The sequence below is a fragment of the Stegostoma tigrinum genome, unplaced genomic scaffold (genome assembly GCF_030684315.1).
Source record: "Stegostoma tigrinum isolate sSteTig4 unplaced genomic scaffold, sSteTig4.hap1 scaffold_57, whole genome shotgun sequence".
Taxonomy (NCBI): domain Eukaryota; kingdom Metazoa; phylum Chordata; class Chondrichthyes; order Orectolobiformes; family Stegostomatidae; genus Stegostoma; species Stegostoma tigrinum.
Window position 1 is genome coordinate 138,768 of NW_026728505.1, and position 19,073 is coordinate 157,840.

The 19,073-nt window shown below is 45.5% G+C and overlaps 1 long non-coding RNA gene and 1 pseudogene across 3 annotated transcripts; one reads left to right on the top strand and one right to left on the bottom strand.

The window, feature by feature from the left end:
• The first annotated feature begins 473 nt into the window (after nt 1–473).
• LOC132208887 (uncharacterized) lies at nt 474–15,653 on the top strand. 3 transcript variants are annotated; one of them, XR_009444992.1, is made up of 5 exons: nt 474–673; nt 3,472–3,769; nt 5,482–6,281; nt 8,777–8,874; nt 13,799–15,653. It is a non-coding gene; the product is annotated as an uncharacterized LOC132208887 (long non-coding RNA). The 3 variants fall into 3 exon arrangements; XR_009444990.1 differs by having other exon boundaries at nt 5,482–5,876; XR_009444991.1 differs by having other exon boundaries at nt 3,472–3,618; nt 5,482–5,876.
• Nucleotides 15,654–17,451: 1,798 nt separating this feature from the next.
• Nucleotides 17,452–17,626, bottom strand: LOC132208918 (U2 spliceosomal RNA; annotated as a pseudogene).
• Between the last annotated feature and the right edge of the window lie 1,447 nt (nt 17,627–19,073).

The window sequence follows — 19,073 nt, forward strand, 5'->3', positions numbered from 1 at the left end:
TCCTTATTTCACCGCCATTTCTCTATTCGCTGACAGAGCGGTATCAAAAATATCTTTAGCTTTGAGCTTCCAGAAGCCTTTTCAATCGCGACTGATTAAAAAATAACAAAAGAACTGGGATGTTGTAAACCAGGAACAAAAACAAAGTTGCTGGAAAAGCTCAGCAGGTCTGGCAGCATCTGTGAAGGTGAAAAGACAGAGTTAACGTTTCGGGTGCAGTGGCCCTTCCTCAGAGCGACTTAGTAAAACCCCAGGATCGCTAATGTAACAATCTTTCTCATCCAGTTCTCAGTCTCATTTGTCTCAAAATGCAACATTGTGACGACGATCATTTGCTTCGAACAATAACACAAAGCACTGCGCATGCTCAGCTCACAGTGAAGTCTGGCTGATTGATCAATGCGCGACCAATAGAAGCACAGGTGTGCCGCGCAGGACAGCGCGAATGTCGCCCAATCGGAATGAAGAGAGGGCGGGATCAGTGAAAACCACGTGATCATCCACGACAGCGGTCCAGAGTCGCTGAGATAACCGGAACTGCTGAGGCCGGAGAATTCGAGATAACACGGTGTGCAGCTGGATGAACACAGCAGGTCAAGCTGTACCAGAGGAGCAGGAAAGCTGACGTTTCGGGCTTGGATCTTTCGTTGAGACCAAGATTTGTGCAACTGAGGTAAGAGCAGGCCGCGGTAAAGAAAGCAAAACGGCAGAAAGCTGGAGGGAAGTGATATTCGTATGGGTTTCGAAGTTTTACAAACAGTTAGTGCACGTCGGAAAACACACATTTGAAACTCCCAGACTCACGTTTGCAGAAAACAAATCAATGCCTCAGATGACGATAGGCCCCTGTGACCGCCACCATCTTTATTGGGGGCAATGATCCGCGGGGCGCATGCGCGACAGCTTTAACTTTGAAAGAGCCGGGGTGAAGCTGGGCGCATGCGCAGCCGCCTCCAGCTGAACGTGAGAGAACAAGGTGTGGATCTGGAGGAACACAACAGGACAGGCAGCATCAGAGGGGCAGGAAAACTGGCATTTTCGGGCCTACACCCTTCAGAAATGGGGAAGGGGAAGGGGATACTGAAATAAACAGGGAGAGAGGGGGAGACAGATGGAGAGGAGACAGATAAGTTAAAGAGGTGGGGATGGAGCAGGTAAAGGTGAATGGAGGAGGGGATAGATGAGAGGAAGAACAGGTTAGGGAGGTGGGGATGAGGAGTTGTTTATTGCGAACTGAGTGTAGGTGTTCTGTAAAGTGGTCCCCAAGCCTCTGCTTGGTTTCCCTGATGTAGATGAGGCCACAACGGGTACAGCGGATGCAGTATACCACATTAGCACCTGCATTTCCCCATGCGTCGAGCTTTTCAGCCATCTGTTATTTCCTGTCCTGCAGGTCTGACCAGGTCCCCTCTACTGACCCCCTTATGCGCTTAGGTGAACTTCTTCTCATCGTCAACAACTTCTCTATCAACTCCTCCCACCTCCTACAGACAAAGGGGATGGCCATGGGTACCCACATGGGCCCAAGCTATGCCTGCCTCTTTGTCAGAACAATCCCTCTTCCGTACATACACTGGCTCTGAACCCCACGTCTTCGTCCGGGACATGGATTACTGTATCGGCACTGCCTCGTGCTCCCACGAGGAGCTCGAACAGTTTGTCCACTTCACCGACACCTACCACCCCAAGCTTAAGTTCACCTGAGCCATCTCTTAACACCTCTCTCACCTTCTTGGACCTCTGTTTCCATCTTAGGCAACCGTCTAGAGACCAATATCCATTTCAAGCCCACCGACTCTCTCAGCTACCTAGAATACACCTCCGCCAACCCACTGCCCTCCAAAAAATGCCATCTCCTATTCCCAATTCCTTCACCTCCGCCGCATCTGCTCCCAGGATTCCACTCCCGTACGTCTGATGTTGTTTCTTTTCAAGGACCGCAACCCCACCCCCCACCTCTTTTCACCCGCAGTGATCGAGAATGCCCTTGACCGTGTCTCCTGCATTTTTCCACAACTCCTAACTCGCACACCGTCCCTGCAATAACAACCGAAAAAGAATCTCCCTCATCCTCACGTACCACCCCACCAATCACTGGATCCACCGCATCATCGTCTGACATTTCCGCCATCAGCAATACGACCCCAACACCAAAGACACTTTCCCTCCCCACCCTTGCCTGTTTTTCGGAGGGACCACACTCTCCATAAATCCCTTGTCCACTCCACACTCCCCTCCAGCCCCACCACACCTGGCACTCTTCCCTGCAAATGCAGGAAGTGCTACACTTGCCCCCACACCACCTCCCTCACCCCCATCCCAGGTCCCAAGAAGACTTTCTACATCAAGCAGATGTTCACCTGCACATCTGCTAATGTGGTATACTGCATCCCCTGTACCCGTTGTGGCCTCCTCTACATTGGGGAAACCCAGTGGAGGCTTGGGGACCACTTTGCAGAACACCTACACTCGGTTCACAATAAACAACTGCACCTCCCAGTCGTGAACCATTTCAACTCACCGTCCCTTTCCTCAGACGAAATGCCTATCCTGGGCCACCTGCAGTGCCACAATAATGCCACCCAAGGGTTGCACGAACAGCAACTCGTATTCTGCCTGGCAACCCTGCAGCCCAATGGTGTCAATGTGGATTTCACAAGCTTCAAAATCTCCCCTCCCCCAACTGCATCTCAAAACTAGCCCAGGTTGTCTCTGCTTCCCTAACCTGTTCTTCCTCTCTCCTATTCCCTCCTCCCACCTCAAGCTGCACCCCTATTTCCTGCCGACTGACCTATCACCTCCCCAACTCACCACCGATACTCACCTTTACCTGCTCCATACTGGCCTCTTTGACTTGTTTGTCTCCTCTCCACATATCTTTTCTCTCCATCTTTGATCTGTCTCCCCCTGTCTCCCTATTTAGTTCAAAAACCTCTTTCCCCTCCCCCACTTCTGATGAAGGGTCTAGGCCCGAAACGTTAGCTTTCCTGCTCCTTGGCCTGCTGTGTTCCTCCAGCTCCACAACTTGTTATCTTGGATTCTCCAGCATCTGCAGTACCTATTGTCTCTTATCCAAGAGAAATGTTTGTTTCTTCTGGATTTCTTTCCCAGAGTGTGGCATAATAGCAGCTCGCACTGCTCTTAGTCACTTCTGTGCTCCCTGATCACCTTTGTCGGTGCTTAATCTCTTCAGTCTCTAATGATGGATATATTTGATCTCTGTAGTGTTTTACTGTTACTTCCTTATACCTTTCTTTTGCCAATAAATTTTCCACTGCTCCCCACCCCCTCACCATGTGCTGCTGTCTTACCAGATTAATTTTTGAATGGTATCTTTCACAGTCAGGAAATATTTTCCCAGAAAGAGAGTGCATTTTTCTTCCATTTCAGACCACCAAATTCGGCAGCATTTTTATTCTGTGTCATTCATTTTGCACTTCTGCAACATTTGCTCTGTTTCTCCTTCCACAGATACCAGCGATCATTGCCAAAGCCCTGTTGCCTGTGGAGAAGTTTAACTTTCGTGTCTTGCTGCAGCTTGTATGATGAAGGTGCTCCCACAATGCGGCCAATTGAGAAGTTACAGATCATTCTTCTAGCAATACTGAAGAGCTAACAGTGTGTGTCCAAATCAACAAACAATTTGTATTTTTATCATGTTTTATAATTTCACAAAAATATCATCAAGAAACTTTTGACGTAAGGCCATATTAGGTCAGGTGACCAAAAGTAACTAAATTTTCAGGTTTTCCTGACTATCTTAAAGAAGGTAAGCAAGCCTAAGAAGTTTATCATGGGAATTCCAGACCATGTTGCCTGGCAACTGCAGAAACAGCCTCCAATAGTGAAGGGATGATTAAGCGCATTGTTGGAGTCTGGAACTAAATGAGTTATCGAAGTCTTGAAGGTTGTGTGGTGCAGGGAGATAGGGCTCATCACAGCCAGGAATTAAATCAAGGATGAGAATTTTAAATTGTTGCTTATAAATAGGAGCCTTTGTCGGTCAGGGAGCACAGCAGTGATGGTGAACAGGTCTTGGTACAAATGAACATGTGTGCAGCAGAATTTTAGGTATTCTTGAGGTTACAAGGATGTTGAATGTGGGAGGCCGACTGGCAGTGAGTTTGGATAGTTACGTCTAGAGGTAACACAGGAATAGATGAGAGGCTCAGCAGATGAGCTGAAACTAAGGTGTCACTGTCGGGTCATTGTCACTGAAGTGGTACTAAGTGGTTTTTGTGCAGGACTCTGCAGTTACCCTCACCTCACCTCAGGATTCAGCTGTTTGTGAATTTGTGGATCAAGTCTGTAATAAGATCAGGAACCGAGTGCTCGCCATGACTCAAACTGGGTGTCACTGAGCAGGTTACTGCTGAGTAAATGCTGCTTAATACTGCTGTTGACAACACCTTCCATCACTTTACTGACGATAGAGAGTAGATTGCTTGAGGGGAAATTGGTCGGGTTGGATATGCTGTGTTTTTGTGCTGAACAGACCTGGGCAGTTTTCCAAATTGTCAATAGATGCCAGCGCTGCAGCAGGACTGAAACAGTTTGGCTTGGCGCTCACAAGCTCCAGAGCACTAGTCATCGGTACTATTGCCAGAGTGTTGCCAGGGTCCGCAACCTTTCATTCATTTATTAATATTATTTGAAATGAATCAAATTGGATGAAAACTCACATCTCTGATGTCGCGGACCTCTGGAGAAGGTGATATGGATCATCCAGTTGGCATTTTTGGCTGAAATTTGCTGCAGTCTTATCTTTTGCGTGTATAGGTTGGGCTCCTCTGTCAGTCAGGATGGGGATTTTTGGCATGCTTCCTCTATAATGAGTTGCTTAATTGTCCATCACCATTCTCGATTGGGTGTGGCAGAACTGCAGAGCTTACATCTGATCTATTGGTTAGGGGTGGCTCAGCTCTAACTCTTGCTGCTTATGCTATTTGGCATGCAGATAGTCCTGTTTAGTAGTTTTACCAGGTTGGCACCTTATTTTTAGGTATGCCTGGTGCTGCTCTCGTCATGCCCTCCGATACTATCCATTCAACCAGTGTTGATCCCTTGGATCAATGCTAATGGTTGACTGTAGGATATGCCGAGCCACGAGGTTACAGACTGTGCCGGATTAAGTTCTGCTGCTGTTGATGTTCCACAAAGCCTCATAGATATCTGGTTTTGAGTTCCTGTGTCTGTTCCAAGTCTGTCCCTTTCAGCTGAAGTTCGTGCCACCCAACGCATTGGAGGGTATTGTATCAGCGACAATGGGAACTGCAGATGCTGTAGAATCCAAGATAATAAAATGTGAGGCTGGATGAACACAGCAGGGCCAGCAGCATCTCTGATGAAGGGTCTAGGCCTGAAAAGTCAGCTTTTGTGCTCCTGAGATGCTGCTGGCCCTGCTGTGTTCATCCAGCCTCGCATTTTATTATCATGCAATTGGGGTATTCTCAAGTTTAACATGATGCTTTGTCTCCACAGGACGACGTGCTGGTCGCTGTTATCAATCCTGTCACGGACAGGTGCATCTGCAGCTGGGAAATTTGTGACGATGAGACCAGCTATGTTTTTCCCTTCTGTTTGTTGTGGCACCACCTGCTGCAGTCGCAGCCAGGCAGCTTTGTCCTTGAGGACCTGACCAGCTTGATTGGTAATCCTGCTGCAAACTACTCCTGATGGTGGGCATTGAGTACATTTAGTACCATTCACACTCGCAGTGCTTCCTCCAAGTGCTGTTCAACATGGAGTTTTTTTTCCAATTAAAATTCACTCTTGGGATATGGAAATCACCAGCTGGACCAGTGTTTATTGACCAGAAGGCAGTTAATAGTCAACCGCGTTGCTGTGGGTTTGGAGTCATATGTATTGCAGACCAGGTAAGGATGGCAGATTTCCTTCCCAAAAGGATGCAAATGAACCAGATGAGTCTTCCCTGATAATCAGCAATGGTTTCATGGTCATCATTAGACTCGTAATTCCAGATAATTACTTAATTCAGGTTTCACCATCTGCCATGGCAGGATTCGAACCCAGGTCCGTAGAATGCTATCTGGGTCTCTGGATTAATAATCTAGCAATAATACTGCTACCAATTTATCAACCGAGGAAGGATGATACATGGTAACCAGCAGGAGCCATGAGACTTCCAGGCGTCGATGTCGAGTACTCTCAGGACAAATAATCTAGTCAGAATAGCACTGTACTGCCACGCCTGCCGGGTCTGTCCTGCTCGTGGGACAGGCCTTCACTGAGGACAGTGGTGATGTGTCGTTATCTGTAAGGTTAGTTTCCATGAGTCTGATGCTGTTTTGTTGTCTAGACTTTGAGTCACCTCTCCAAGTTTTGCCGCTAGCCCCCAGATATGAGTAAGGAGGAGTTTGTGGGGTCGATAGGACTAATTCTACAGATGTCTTTCCTTGTGCTTTGGTAGATGCCAAGTGGGCCACCCAGCTTCATACCTGTGTTGAGATTTTGCAACTGAGTGGCTTGGTTGGCAAATTTCTTTACCTGAAGGACATTAGATTTTTTTGTTTTTGTTTTCTGCCATTAGCAATGGTTCCATGGCAACCAGCTGATTCTTAATTCCAGTTTTGTTTAAATTGAATTCAAATTCCACCATTTGCTGAGATGGGATTCAACCCAGACTTCTGTACATTTTAATATTCCAGATAAAAGTTAATATCACCAATGCAGGCTTTGTTCCTTTGCAAAACGCTGTCCATCATCCTGTCTCCTCCATCCTCCCCTCCAACAGCAAGTGAGGGAGAAACATGGAGTTTCTATGTCATAAGATTGAGGCAATCCAATCAGCTGCCTTTACTGCTTCCCTCTCTTCCATGAGCCCACCAAACCAAATTGCCTGGCACGTTGCTCCTCGTTTTAGGCTTAAACTTGGATCTTTGTCCAGTGTCATGTCAAGTCTTATCAGAACTTATCCTAACCCTTTTCCCTGTTCTCTTAAACTCCAAACATTCTAACTCTCTCTCTTATTTCTCCTCCTCCTTGCCTTTCCCCCGCCCCCATGCCAATTCACAGATATTGTTACTTGTTCCGTCTGCTTCTCCTTTCTGGCTATGTCCCATTCATCCCATTCTGTTTAAAACCAATGATTGACCTCACCATCATTGGAAAATCCCACTCCATCTCCACTCCTGCCTGAAATCAATGTTGTCGTTGTCCCTCAAGGGTCTATCCTTGGTCCATCCTGTTTCTCACCGACATACTGCCAGGAGGTGAGGTCTTCCACAAGCACTGTGTCAGGTTTTGCATGTATTCTACAATGTTCAGATCTAACTCCCCCCTCATCACTCTCCTTTGCTCCACTGTTACTCAATTATAAAACTGCTTATCATACTTCCACTACTTGATTAGCTGAAATCTCCTCCAATAACACTTTGTGATAGTTAAACACGTTCCCTTCATTTGTTATTACAAATTACTTTTCCTTACTACTGTACTGAATCCATCCCTCTCGCTGGGAACTGTCTGAGGTTGAACTGCACTCTTCTCAATAATGTTCTCACATCTGGCCTCACGATGAACACCCTAACATACATCTTCTCAATCACATATCAGAAATGTCAATCTCTAAAATGCTCCTTCTCTCCACCTCACTCCAGCTCATTTGCGACTGAAACCCCTCACCCATGTCTGTATGGCCTTAAACTTGACGATTCCAAAAGAGAACCCTCTATTGTCTGCCTGATCAGGAATCTGCTCCCACGATGGGAAATATCCCCTCAGCATTTACCCTGTAAACCCACTTAAGAATCCTATATTTTTAATTAGCTCGTCTCTCAGTCTTCAATAATCTAAATAGTAGATTCCAGGCCTGTTTAGTCTTAGCTTAAATGATAGTCCCTCCAAACCAGTGATCATGCTAGTCCATCTTGACTGAAATGCCTCCAGTGAAGTGATATACTTGCTCGAATAAGTGGACCAAAAACCTGCTCGCATTCCTCCAGATGTTGTCTTGCCAGCAATTTGTACATTTGCCCGAAGACATGTATTCCAAACTTTGATACTGCAAACGCCTTGACATGAGGGATAACATCCCATTATCCGTCCTAATTACCTGTTGCGACTGTGCGCTTGCTTCGTGTTTCCTGCACAATTATTCCTGAGCCCCATTGTGTTACAGTTTTCCAGTTTTTACGTTTTAAATAACACTGTTCTTTGGTCGTCTCCTCAAATGAACAACTTCACATTTTCCCACAGTTGTACTCCATTTGCCAACTTGTCGCCCGTTTATCAATGTCTCTCCATAAACTGTAACCCTCATGGAACTTGACTGTTATCCCCTTTTTTTATGAGATCCTCCCTCATTCTTTTTGTTGGGAGCACTGGGTAACATGGCGCATATGTAATTGCTGTCTTTTTAAGGGACATTCTTTTGAATGACCAGAGGCTTACTGTCCATTGCTCAGAATCGAGACACTTGTCCATCAAGCTGCATCAGCTTTTCCGGCCCAATGTCTCATTGTGGCAGTGCAGCAGCACAGAAGGAAAGAATAGGAAGCGAATCCTGCTGCCTGCATCTCACTAAATCTCGGGCATTCTTTGCCATGTGTCAAACACCTGCTGATCTGTTTAGTGACATGAAGTCCCAAGGTGGACACTCCGAGAAGCCAAAATAGATTTCCCCTGAATCAGCTGCTGACCTCCACAAGGGATAATGTGTAGCAGGGAAAATGCACAGTTATCCTCGGCCAGGAGGAGGGGATGTTGTGAATTTCTAACCGGACTGACTGATGGATTTTATGAATTTGCGTTACAGTATATTACAAGTGGACTTTCAGATGGGAATCTCAATAATTGTAACACCAAACTCTGACAGAATTACTCAATTCATCAGGACCTGGATATTCGCATTATGTGAGTATTGTGTTCCTGCTCATTTCCCATTTGCCACGTAAAATTTCTCTTTTAAATCACCCCATTCTCTCAATAGATCATCCCTTAAACTTTCAATATATGTCCTGTAATCATTTGTCTGGTCAGTTGATGAGTGGGTGTACGTTTTATCATCGTAATGTAAATCTCTTGTAAACATCTGTCAAAGGTTCCCTCAAAATACTTTGTTACAAGGAGAATAATCTCAGTTTCCCCAAACACCTGATTCCCCAATGACTGACTGTTTGTTTGCTGTCGATAAGGCACTCATCCGGCTTGTGTTGAAACATTTTCCACTTCCCTGCATCAGTGCAGCCCTGATAATGTGAACGAAAGTGAACATCCTCCAGATGAAGCACTGTGTCAGAGTGGTGTGCAATCCACCACATTCAACGTTCCCCTCTACACCACCGAGGCAAAGTGGCATCATTGTGCCAAAGGTAAAGTCACTGCAGTCCTACCTGACCATCGGGCTGGTTTAACCTGAAGATTACCACACCCCAGGTAAGGGGAGAAGTTGAGAAGGAGAGCTCATCTATTGGAGATGGATATTCTCAATATGTACCAGCAACGCCCAAGTCACATGAAAGAATAATGTTTCAAAAAAAAAGCCCTAACCATGCAACTAAAAACCCTCTCGCTACAAACCATTCTGTTAAATCTCCTCCGCCCCCTATCAGGGACCCTCCCGTCCTTCACAGTGTGTGGGGGATCTTTGGTTTGCACAGACTCAGCTCGTCTCTGCTCCTGTCTGTGATGTCATCATGCTGTGACAATGGCACTGAACCTCACTGTCTGTGAGGGTGGTAGGCACAGCGATCCTCATAGCGTTTAAGGCATATTTAGATGCCCACTTGTGATGCCAACGCAGAGAAGTCTAAGGGCCAAGTGCTGGAAAATTAGATTAGAATAGTTAGGTTGTGGTTTTTAACTGGCACAGGCTGGATGGGCCACAAAGCCTTTTTCTGGACTGTAGACCTCCGAGGCAGTTCACGTAGAAAGATGCCCAGCAATATTTCAAGCCATTTCAGAAAATGAGATATTAGAATGAATGACTCATGATTGCTCAGTGTTTTCTGGAGAAAAGTGAGGTACAAAGATGAAGTGGTTTACCAGGAAATTCTGGAGCTTGAATCCCAGGAAATTGCAAGTGCCACCATCAAGTGGAGGAATAAAAATGGGGCATCATCATTAGGACTGTATTAGAGGAAGGGACATATTGAGATTTGTGAGGCTGGAGAATATTAGAGACAGGAAGGTTTCTGAGACTGGAGAAGATTTCAAAAGTCGGGAAAAGTGAGGTTGGAGGAGGTTACAGAAATGGTGAGGATTGTGAGGCTGGATTAGATGCCAAACAAAGGGAGGTTTGTGAGGGTGAAGACAATTACAGCGCTGAGGAAGTTTATATGGGCTGGAGGAATTTACAGAGACAGGAGGGTGTTGAACAAAGAACGAAGAAAATTACAGCACAGGAACAGGCCTTTCAGCCCTCTAAGCCTGTGCCAATCCAGATCCTCTATCCGAACCTGTCACCTATTTTCCAATGATCTGTATCCCTCTGCTCCCTGCCCATTCGTGTATCTGTCTAGATACATCTTAAATGACGCGGTCGTGCCCACCTCTACCACCTTCGCTGGCAATGTGTTCCAGGCACACTCCACCTGCTGTGTAAAGAATTTACCACACATATCCCCCTTAAACTTTCCCCTCTCACCTTGAAACTGGAGGAGATTAGAGGTGAGGTTTGTGAGACTGGAGGAATCTACAGAGATGGTGAGAGTTTTGAGGCTAGAGAGGGATTCCAACGATAGGCAGGTCGTGAGGCTGGAGAGGGATTTCAGCAATGTGGAGGGTGGTGAGGCTCGAGGTGATGGCTGCAGTAGTGCAAGGAGTGAGGCATGAGGGTCATTCTCATGATAGGGAGGGTGGTGAGGTTTGCGATATGATTCCTGCAATAGAGAGGGTGGTGAGGCCTCAGGGCAGGTTATCGTCTTAAACAGCACAGTGGAGTACACAGCACATGGAGTGCAGCAGTTACAGGAAGTGGTTCAACAACACTTTCTCCAAATCAAATAAAAATGGGCAATCAATATTGGTCTGTGCAGCAAAGGCCACATCCCATAAGTAGACTAAAATTATGGGTTTCTGGTTGGAGAGAGCCGGAAGAAGCTGAGATAATTCTCCTTGGGGCTAATTAGCAATGATTTTGTTGAGTTGTAGATTTGTTTCCAGGATATTAGTTTGCAGAGAGAGAAAAATTATTAACAGCGTCAACGTTGGTAACCACAGAATACAACACTCAGATAATTGGCAAATAATGCAGGGTGAAAATGTGAAGATTACTTGACTCAGCAAGTTCCCAGGATCTGGAACAGTCTGAATGGCAGCTGGATGCAGATTTAGCAGTTCTGATCAAAAGAGAGTTGGGATTAACTTTTAAGGCATGATCAAGAGGGCGTTGGACAAATGGCAGGGGAATTGGGTCAGATTTGCAGCACCTCTGGAATGAGAGTGAAGCCTTTGACAGGGTTCCACATGGTAGACTGATGAGTAAAGTTAGATCATGTGATTCAGAAAGAGCTTGTTAATTGGAAGCAAAATTGGCTGAGTTGTAGGAGAGACCGTGGTGCTGGAGGATTTTTCAGAGTGGAGTTCTGTGACCAGCTGTGTTCCACAGCAATCGGTACAGGGTCCACTTCTTTGTTTCTCGTTAACATAAATGATTTGGAAGAGAATTTAAGGGACAAAATTAATAAGTTTGCAGATGATGCTAGAAATGGTGTTTATAGTGGTTAGTGAAGGTTATCTAAGATGACAGCAAGATCTTGATCAATTGGCTCAATGGGTTGAGGAGTAGAGGATGAAGTTCAATTTGAATAAATGTGAGATATTGTATTTTGGTAAAATGAACAAGTGTAGGATGTACACAATTGATGGTTGCACCCAGGATAGTGTTGTGGAACAGAGAAATGCGGAGATTCAGGTACATACTACTTTTGAAGTTTATGGAGACAGGTAGACAGGGTGGTTAATAAGTTGTATTAAAATAGACTGCCAAAGCTAGGACTTTTCTCACCGGGGCATAGGAGGTTAAAGGGTGACCTTACAGAGGTTTTTAAAATCATGAGGGCACAGATTATGTTGCTATTAAGGGCTTTTTTCCCTAGGGTTGGGCGATTTCAAGACAAGGGGACACTGTAAGATGAGAGGAGAAAGACATCTTTTAAAAAAAGACAAGAGGCTGAGATAGTAAATAAATATTTCACATGACTATTGACTGCAGAGAAGGATATGGAAGCTAGAGAGCTTGGAGACATAAATAATGAGTCGTGAAAAGTGTCCATATTACAGAGGTCTAGGTGCTGTACGTCTTAAACTGCATAAAGGTGGATCGGTCCCTGGCACCTGACCACAAATAGAGAGGGTGGTGAGGCTTCAGGGCATTTCCCTTTTGATGTCCTGGAACATGTACTACCGCTGGGTCCCTTGCTGAGATATTTGCATCACTGATAGACACTGGTGAAGTGCCAGAAGGCCGGGTGGCTAATGTGGTGCCATTCTTTAAGGAAAAGCCGGAGGACCATCGACCGTTGAGCCTGATGTCAGTGTTGGGTAAATTGCTGGAGGGGATTCTGAGGGACTGGATTTGCATGTGTTTAGAGAAGCAAAGACTCATTAGGGATAGTCAACATGGCTTTGTGAGTGGGGGTTCCTGTCTCACTAACTTGACTGAGTTTTTTGAAGAAGTGATGAAGAAGGCAAAGCAGTGGACATTGTCTACATGGACTTCGGCAAGGCATTCACCAAAGCTCCGCATGACAGACTGTTTGGCAAGATTAGATCAAATGGAATCCAGGGAGAGTTAGCTATTTGAAAAAAAAATTGGCATGAAAGTAGGAGGCAAGATCATGGTTGGGGTTGGGGGTGGGTGTCTATTTTTTCAGTCTGGAGGACTATGAACAGCAGTGTGCTGCAAGGATCGGTGCTAGGTCCACTGCTTTTTGTCATTGATACAAATCATGTGGAATGAATATTGGAGGAATGGTTAGTAAGTGTGCAGATGACACAAATTGTTGGTGTAGTAAACAGCAAAGAAGTTTGCCTCCAAGTACAATGGGAACTTAATCAGATGGGTCGATGGGCCAAGGAGTGCCAGAAATCAGTTTAGTTTGGATAAATGCGAGATATTGCATTATGGTAATGAAAATTAGGGCAGGGCTTAAACAGTTAATGATGAGGCCCTGGGGACTGTTATGCAACAGAGACTCCTTGGGGTGCGGGTGCACAGTTCCTTGAAGGTGGATTGTAGGTACAGAAGGTAGTGAAGATGATATTTGCTGTGCTGGCATTTATTGGTCAGTGCATTGAGTGTAGGAGTTGGGAGGTCATGCTATAGGTTGAACAAGACATTGATTATGCTGCGTTTGGAATACTGTTCAGTTCTGGTCTCCCTGCTATCGGAATGATGCTGTTAAACTTGGCAGGGTGCAGAAAAGATTTACAAGGATGTTGCAAGAGTTGGAAATTTTGAGCTGCAGGGAGAGGCTGAATACGCTGGGGCTGTTTTCCCTGGAACATTGAAGGCTGAGAGGTGACCTTATAGAAGTTAATAAAATTATGGTGGGCATAGGGTGAGTAGCCAGTTTAAGCTGTGAGGGAAAGTTTTTTTCTAAAAGGGAAAGTGGGTGGTGCCTGTGTAGAATGACCTGCTAGAGGAACTGGTGGAAGCTGGGACAATTATGACATTTAAGAGGCATCTGGATGGGCATGTTTTGAGGAATATAGGTCAAATGCTTGCAAATGGGATTAGATTAATTCGGGATATCTGGTCAGCATGGACAACTGGGACCAAAGGGATTGTTTCGTGGTGTACAACTCTGAATAAGCATTTTTGTTTTCATTTCAGATTTCCACAATTTTACTTCTGCACTGTTCTTAGTCTTTCGATCCCTCTGAAAGACTGAGTTACAGATCTATACAAAACCTGTCCTTCCTCCCTGGCTCTCCCACCTCTCTTTCAGGAGTTTTGTGCAAACACTGACTGGATCCCTTACCTGGAGGATATTTATTTATGAATTTGTTCTAATGATAATCCAGCATATTCCCCAAGTATCACTCCACAAATGTCCAGAGGATTTCTCAGTTTCACAGTCTGTGTGTTCTTCTGGTTCCTCGCTCACTGCACTCGCTTTCTGTTTGAAAGCTTAGTCTACAGTTGGAGAATTCAAACAGGAACACATCCAGATCTGACAGTCACTTTGTTTATCACAACTCAACTACCTCAGGATTTTGAACACTGAAGGAAAAAGCAACTCTCACAGTGGGGAGAAATGCACATGATCTGTGAAGATTCATCTGAAATGTCCTTCCACCAGCTCAGTGACACTGGGGAGAGACCATTCACCTGCTCTAAATGTGGGAAAGCATTCACTCAGTCATCCAAACTGTTAACACACTAGTGAGTTCACAAAGAAGCACAGTTGAAGGATTTTGCTGTCACTCTCACTATCAAATGAACCATGGTTTTGGACTGTTTGTACTGATGTTACTGATCCCTGCTCAATTAAAGGTACTGGTATTGTGGATAAAATGTTAATATCAATTGTGTATCTGTAAGGTGGAGCTTGGAAATAGTCACGTTGTCATGACACATCGACACATTCACACTGACAAAAGACTATCCACCCGCACGGTGTGTGAAAAGGGATTTCCTGGTTCATCAGGACTGGTTAACTTGCAGCAAATTTCTGAGTAACTGTTAAGTTGGTTTTTGATTCTGCTGTAAGCTATATCCAAACCATGTTTTTTGGGCTTGTTCCTGGAGACCATAGGATCCCTCCGGTGTGGAAGCAGACCACTTAGCCCATCAAGTCCACACTGAACTTATGAAGAGTGTCTTACCCATACCCTGCCTGCGTGGGTTTCCTCCAGGTGCTCCAGTTTCCTTCCACAGTCCAAAAAATATGCAAATTGTGTAGATTGACTGTGCTAAATTGCTCATAGTGTCACGTGTGCAAAATGCAAGGACAGAGTAGGGTGTGAGACTGGGTGGGATGTTCTTTGGAGGGTTTGTGTGGACTCAATGGACTGAATGGCCGTTTTCCACGCTGTAGGAATTCTATGCTGATCTCGATGGCCCTTTATTTGTTAGTTATGCCTGGTCAATATGTCTGTACACCTTTACAATTACAGATTCTATTGCTCTCCACAGACTTGTTTCAAATTTTAATAGATATTTGTTTATTGGAAACAATGCAATCTTTCCTTTTTGATTTCTATCCACAAAATGAAAGGTTTAAGTCGAAACAAAAGATTGGGATGTGTCCTGTACTATAATCCCTGATTGCATTTTCCCAATCAGCTATGAAACCTGGTGACCATTGTGACCGTCTGGGGGAAATGCAGTCTCCTCAGATCCTTACCGGTTGTCCATAGCAGTGATGGATCTCATGATGAATACATATACACTAGATATCACACAATGTCTTGGTTTATTTTCTATTTATTCTTCTGTCCATTACTCCGCAGAGACTGAGATAACGGTCTGGGGACCTAGGTTTGAAACCCACCATTCCAGATGGTAGAATTTGAGTTTAAACAAAAAAATCTGAAATAAGAATCTAATGATGATTGTAAATCCGTTTTCATTGTTGGAAAAACCTATGTCTTTTAGGGAAGGAAACTGCCACTCTTATCCAGGGATATCAAGATCCCATGAATGAATTTTTAAAAATTAATTTATAAAAAAACTCCTGCAAATACGTTTATCTCTGTCTTAATTTATTTGACAACCGACAGTTCAAACTGGTTGATGGTCACTTTCACTTTTGATAAAGTTGTGGCCTTTTCATGGTTGAAACAAAAAAAAATGCACGAATGGAACCACAGTTGTTCTCGTAGGAACAATGCATGCTTTGATGTGTTTGAAAAAAAAACCTCATCTCACTTATGAGCCAGATATCAAAGTTGACCAGATCCTGAAGCTGTGTACCATGGAAGTGAAATTCTTCACCGTCTTATCCACTTGTGTTGCTATTTCAGGGAGCTATGGACTTGAACGTCCCAAACTCATGAACACCTTGAGAATTTCATCAAACTGACCCCCCATGGCAGGAATAGACAGGGCCAGCTTGGATTGATGCTCATAATTCAGGCTCAACAAATCTACTGGAGCATTTTGAGAATGTAATTAGTGGTGAGTGTGGCCACCTCTCTGTACTGTAGTGATACAGATCCCCTGATCCTGTTTGCCCCAAATGGCTGATATTGAATGATTCCTTGGACATGCTGTGTCAGGATCTCCTGACTGAATCTTGTCTCACTTGCCCTGACTGAGAACTGTTTCCCTGAGACTTTGCGACGTGACCATTTGGTCGAAACATGAGTTTGTTGACACAGCTGCTGACCAGCCCTTGACTGACTGCTGGTAATAACAATGCTAAGCTGCCTGGTTTATGCCTGTGATAAACACCAGGCAAGACAGGAGCACTGTGAGACATTAGGTTCTAGTTGAGACGTCAAAGTGCAAAAATGCCATGCAAAGGCAGAGATACTGTGGCAGAACACATCTCAGGTGCTGAAAAGCTTGTAGAGTTCTGACAGCAAGAATATACTTTGTGGACAGGCAATTCTGCATCTTGATGTAGCATTTTTATTTAACTTCTGGCTCACTTTGCCGATTTGAAAATATCTCTTGGTCTGGCTAATGTAAGAAGTGGTAATCTGATTAAACTCACAGGCCTTGACTTGTGAAAAATGAAGCAGTCACATGCACACTTGTTTGATTGGTTGCTGTTGTACTCAAATGAAAAATGTGCGTTTGTATACACCATATCGTTTCCTGGCTCAGTGTTTCCAAAATCTCTAGTTCAATACATCTCAAGTCATCGTCATCGGAGTCAAAACGAGTGAATACTTCGATAGCTTCATTTTTTTTGAAATTCTGAAATGCTATTTGTAATGAGGTAGTGTTGGCAGGCTATTTTCTTTTACTTCTGATGCCATGTGTGGATTTTCAGGGATGGTGTTGGTGGGAAGATGCGGCATGTACCAGGGATGAGGCACTAACGTTCACAGCAAGTGCTGAACATGCAGAAAAGGAGAGATTAACAGGTACCTTGGAACAAGCATAGTTGGAGGCAGTTGGGTGAGAGGACTGAGAGAAAGCACTTTGGTGGCAGCACCAGGACACGTGTTTGATTCCAGCCGTGGGTGACTGACTGCCTGTGTGGAGTTTGAACATTCTCCCTGTGTCTGTGGGTTTTCTCAAAGTGCTCCCACAGTCCAAAGATGTGCAGGTTAGGTGGATTAGCCATGTTAAATTGCCTGTAGTGTTTAGGGAGAGGTAGTTCAGGTGGGTGACAGGTTGGGCTGGGATGCTCTGAGGTTTGGTGTGGACTTGTTGGGCTGAAGGGCTGCTATGGTTCCAGAGTGTTGAGCAGATGGTGGAGAATCTGAGATAACAGGCCAAGTAGAACTGAAGGAACAGGAAGTCTGATGTCTCAGGCCGAGACACCCTTCTTAAAGTGTTGATCAGGCTGTTTTTTAAACTTGGTTTACTGAGATTGCACCATTCCTGGAAACACTGCAATACCAGGATGATGCGTGGAGAGGATGGAGCAAGCCCCTGTTGCAATCCCTGCTCTAAAAATCAGTTTAACATAGGGTCCTTAAGTAACGGACATGTCAGATATTAAAGCTGATAAGAACAGATTTTTTTTATTTGAAAAAATATACTTCATTCATAAGATGTACAAAAAATAAAACATATTTATACACCTACCCAATCATGTAAGCTGCTCCTTGTTGCCCCGGGGGGTATGTACACCAACTAAAGGAAAAAAAAAACAAAATAAAGCAAAAGCAAAACAAAAGAAAGAAAAATACCCTGGCAGTCGTCTCCCCGCACAGTACCCGTTAGCCTCCCTGACCAGTTGGGGAAGGCGCCAGCTGGGCCCAGTTATCAGATCGGGCCCTTGTTTCTATTCTGGACGAGGGGTTTCATACGGTTGTCTTTCCCCACCGTGCCTTGGCGGCAGCTGCCCCAAGATTTAGTGTGTCCCTCAGCACATAGTTCTGAACCTTGGAGTGCGCCAGTCTGCAAAACGCGGTCGGGGTCAGTTCTTTCAGCTGGAAGACCAGCAAGTTGTGGGCAGACCAAAGAGAGTCTTTCACCGCATTGATTGTCCTCCAGGCACAGTTGATGTTGGTCTCGGTCTGCGTCCCGGGAAACAGCCCGTAGAGCACGGAGTCCCGTATCTCGGAGCTGCTCGGGACAAACCTCGACAACTACCACTGCATCCCCCGCCAGACCTTCTGCGCAGAGGGACACTCCAGAAGGAGGTGATTGACAGTCTTGTTACCACGCGCCCCCCGACCCCCGCCGCGGCCGCCTCGAGGACAGCGTGCGGTGGCGCAGAAATTCCGGGCATGCATACAGGATCTCACTGGCAGAGGCCCTCTCACCACCAGCCAAGCAATGTCCTTGTGCTTGTTTGAAAGTTCTGGCAATGAGGCATTCTGCCAAACGACTGCGGCAGTCTGCGGGGAGAGCCACACGATGGGATCCACCCTCTCCTTTTCGCTGAAGTATCTCAAGGATACTACGTGCTGAGCAGTGCCTGACGGCCTTGTGGTCAAAGGTGTTTCCCTTCAAAAATTTCTCCACAAAGGACAGATGGTACGGGACAGTCCAACTACTCAGAGCATTCCGCAGCAATGAGGCCAAGCCCGTCCTTCACAACACCGGGGACAGGTAGAACCTCAGTAAGTAGTGACACTTGGTGTTTGCGTACTGAGGATCTACACACAGCTTGATGCAGCCGCACACAAAGGTAGCCATCAGGGCGAGGGTGGCGTTCGGTACATCCTTTCCCCCATTTTCAAGGTCTTTGCACATGGTGTCCCTGCAGACCCGGTCCATCATCGACCCCCCCCAAATGAAGTGGAAGATAGCCCGGGTGACCACAGTGCGCAGGTCCAGGAGATAGGCCAGGCCTGGGCCACATACAACAGTACCGAAAGCCCCTCGCACCTGACAACCAGGTTTTTACCCGCGATCCAGAGGGACCGGATCGTCCACCTGCCCAGCTTCTGCTTCAGTTTGGAGATATGCTCCTCCCAAGTCTTAGTGCACGCCCCAGCTCCACTGAACCAAACACCCAGCACCTTCAGATAGTCTG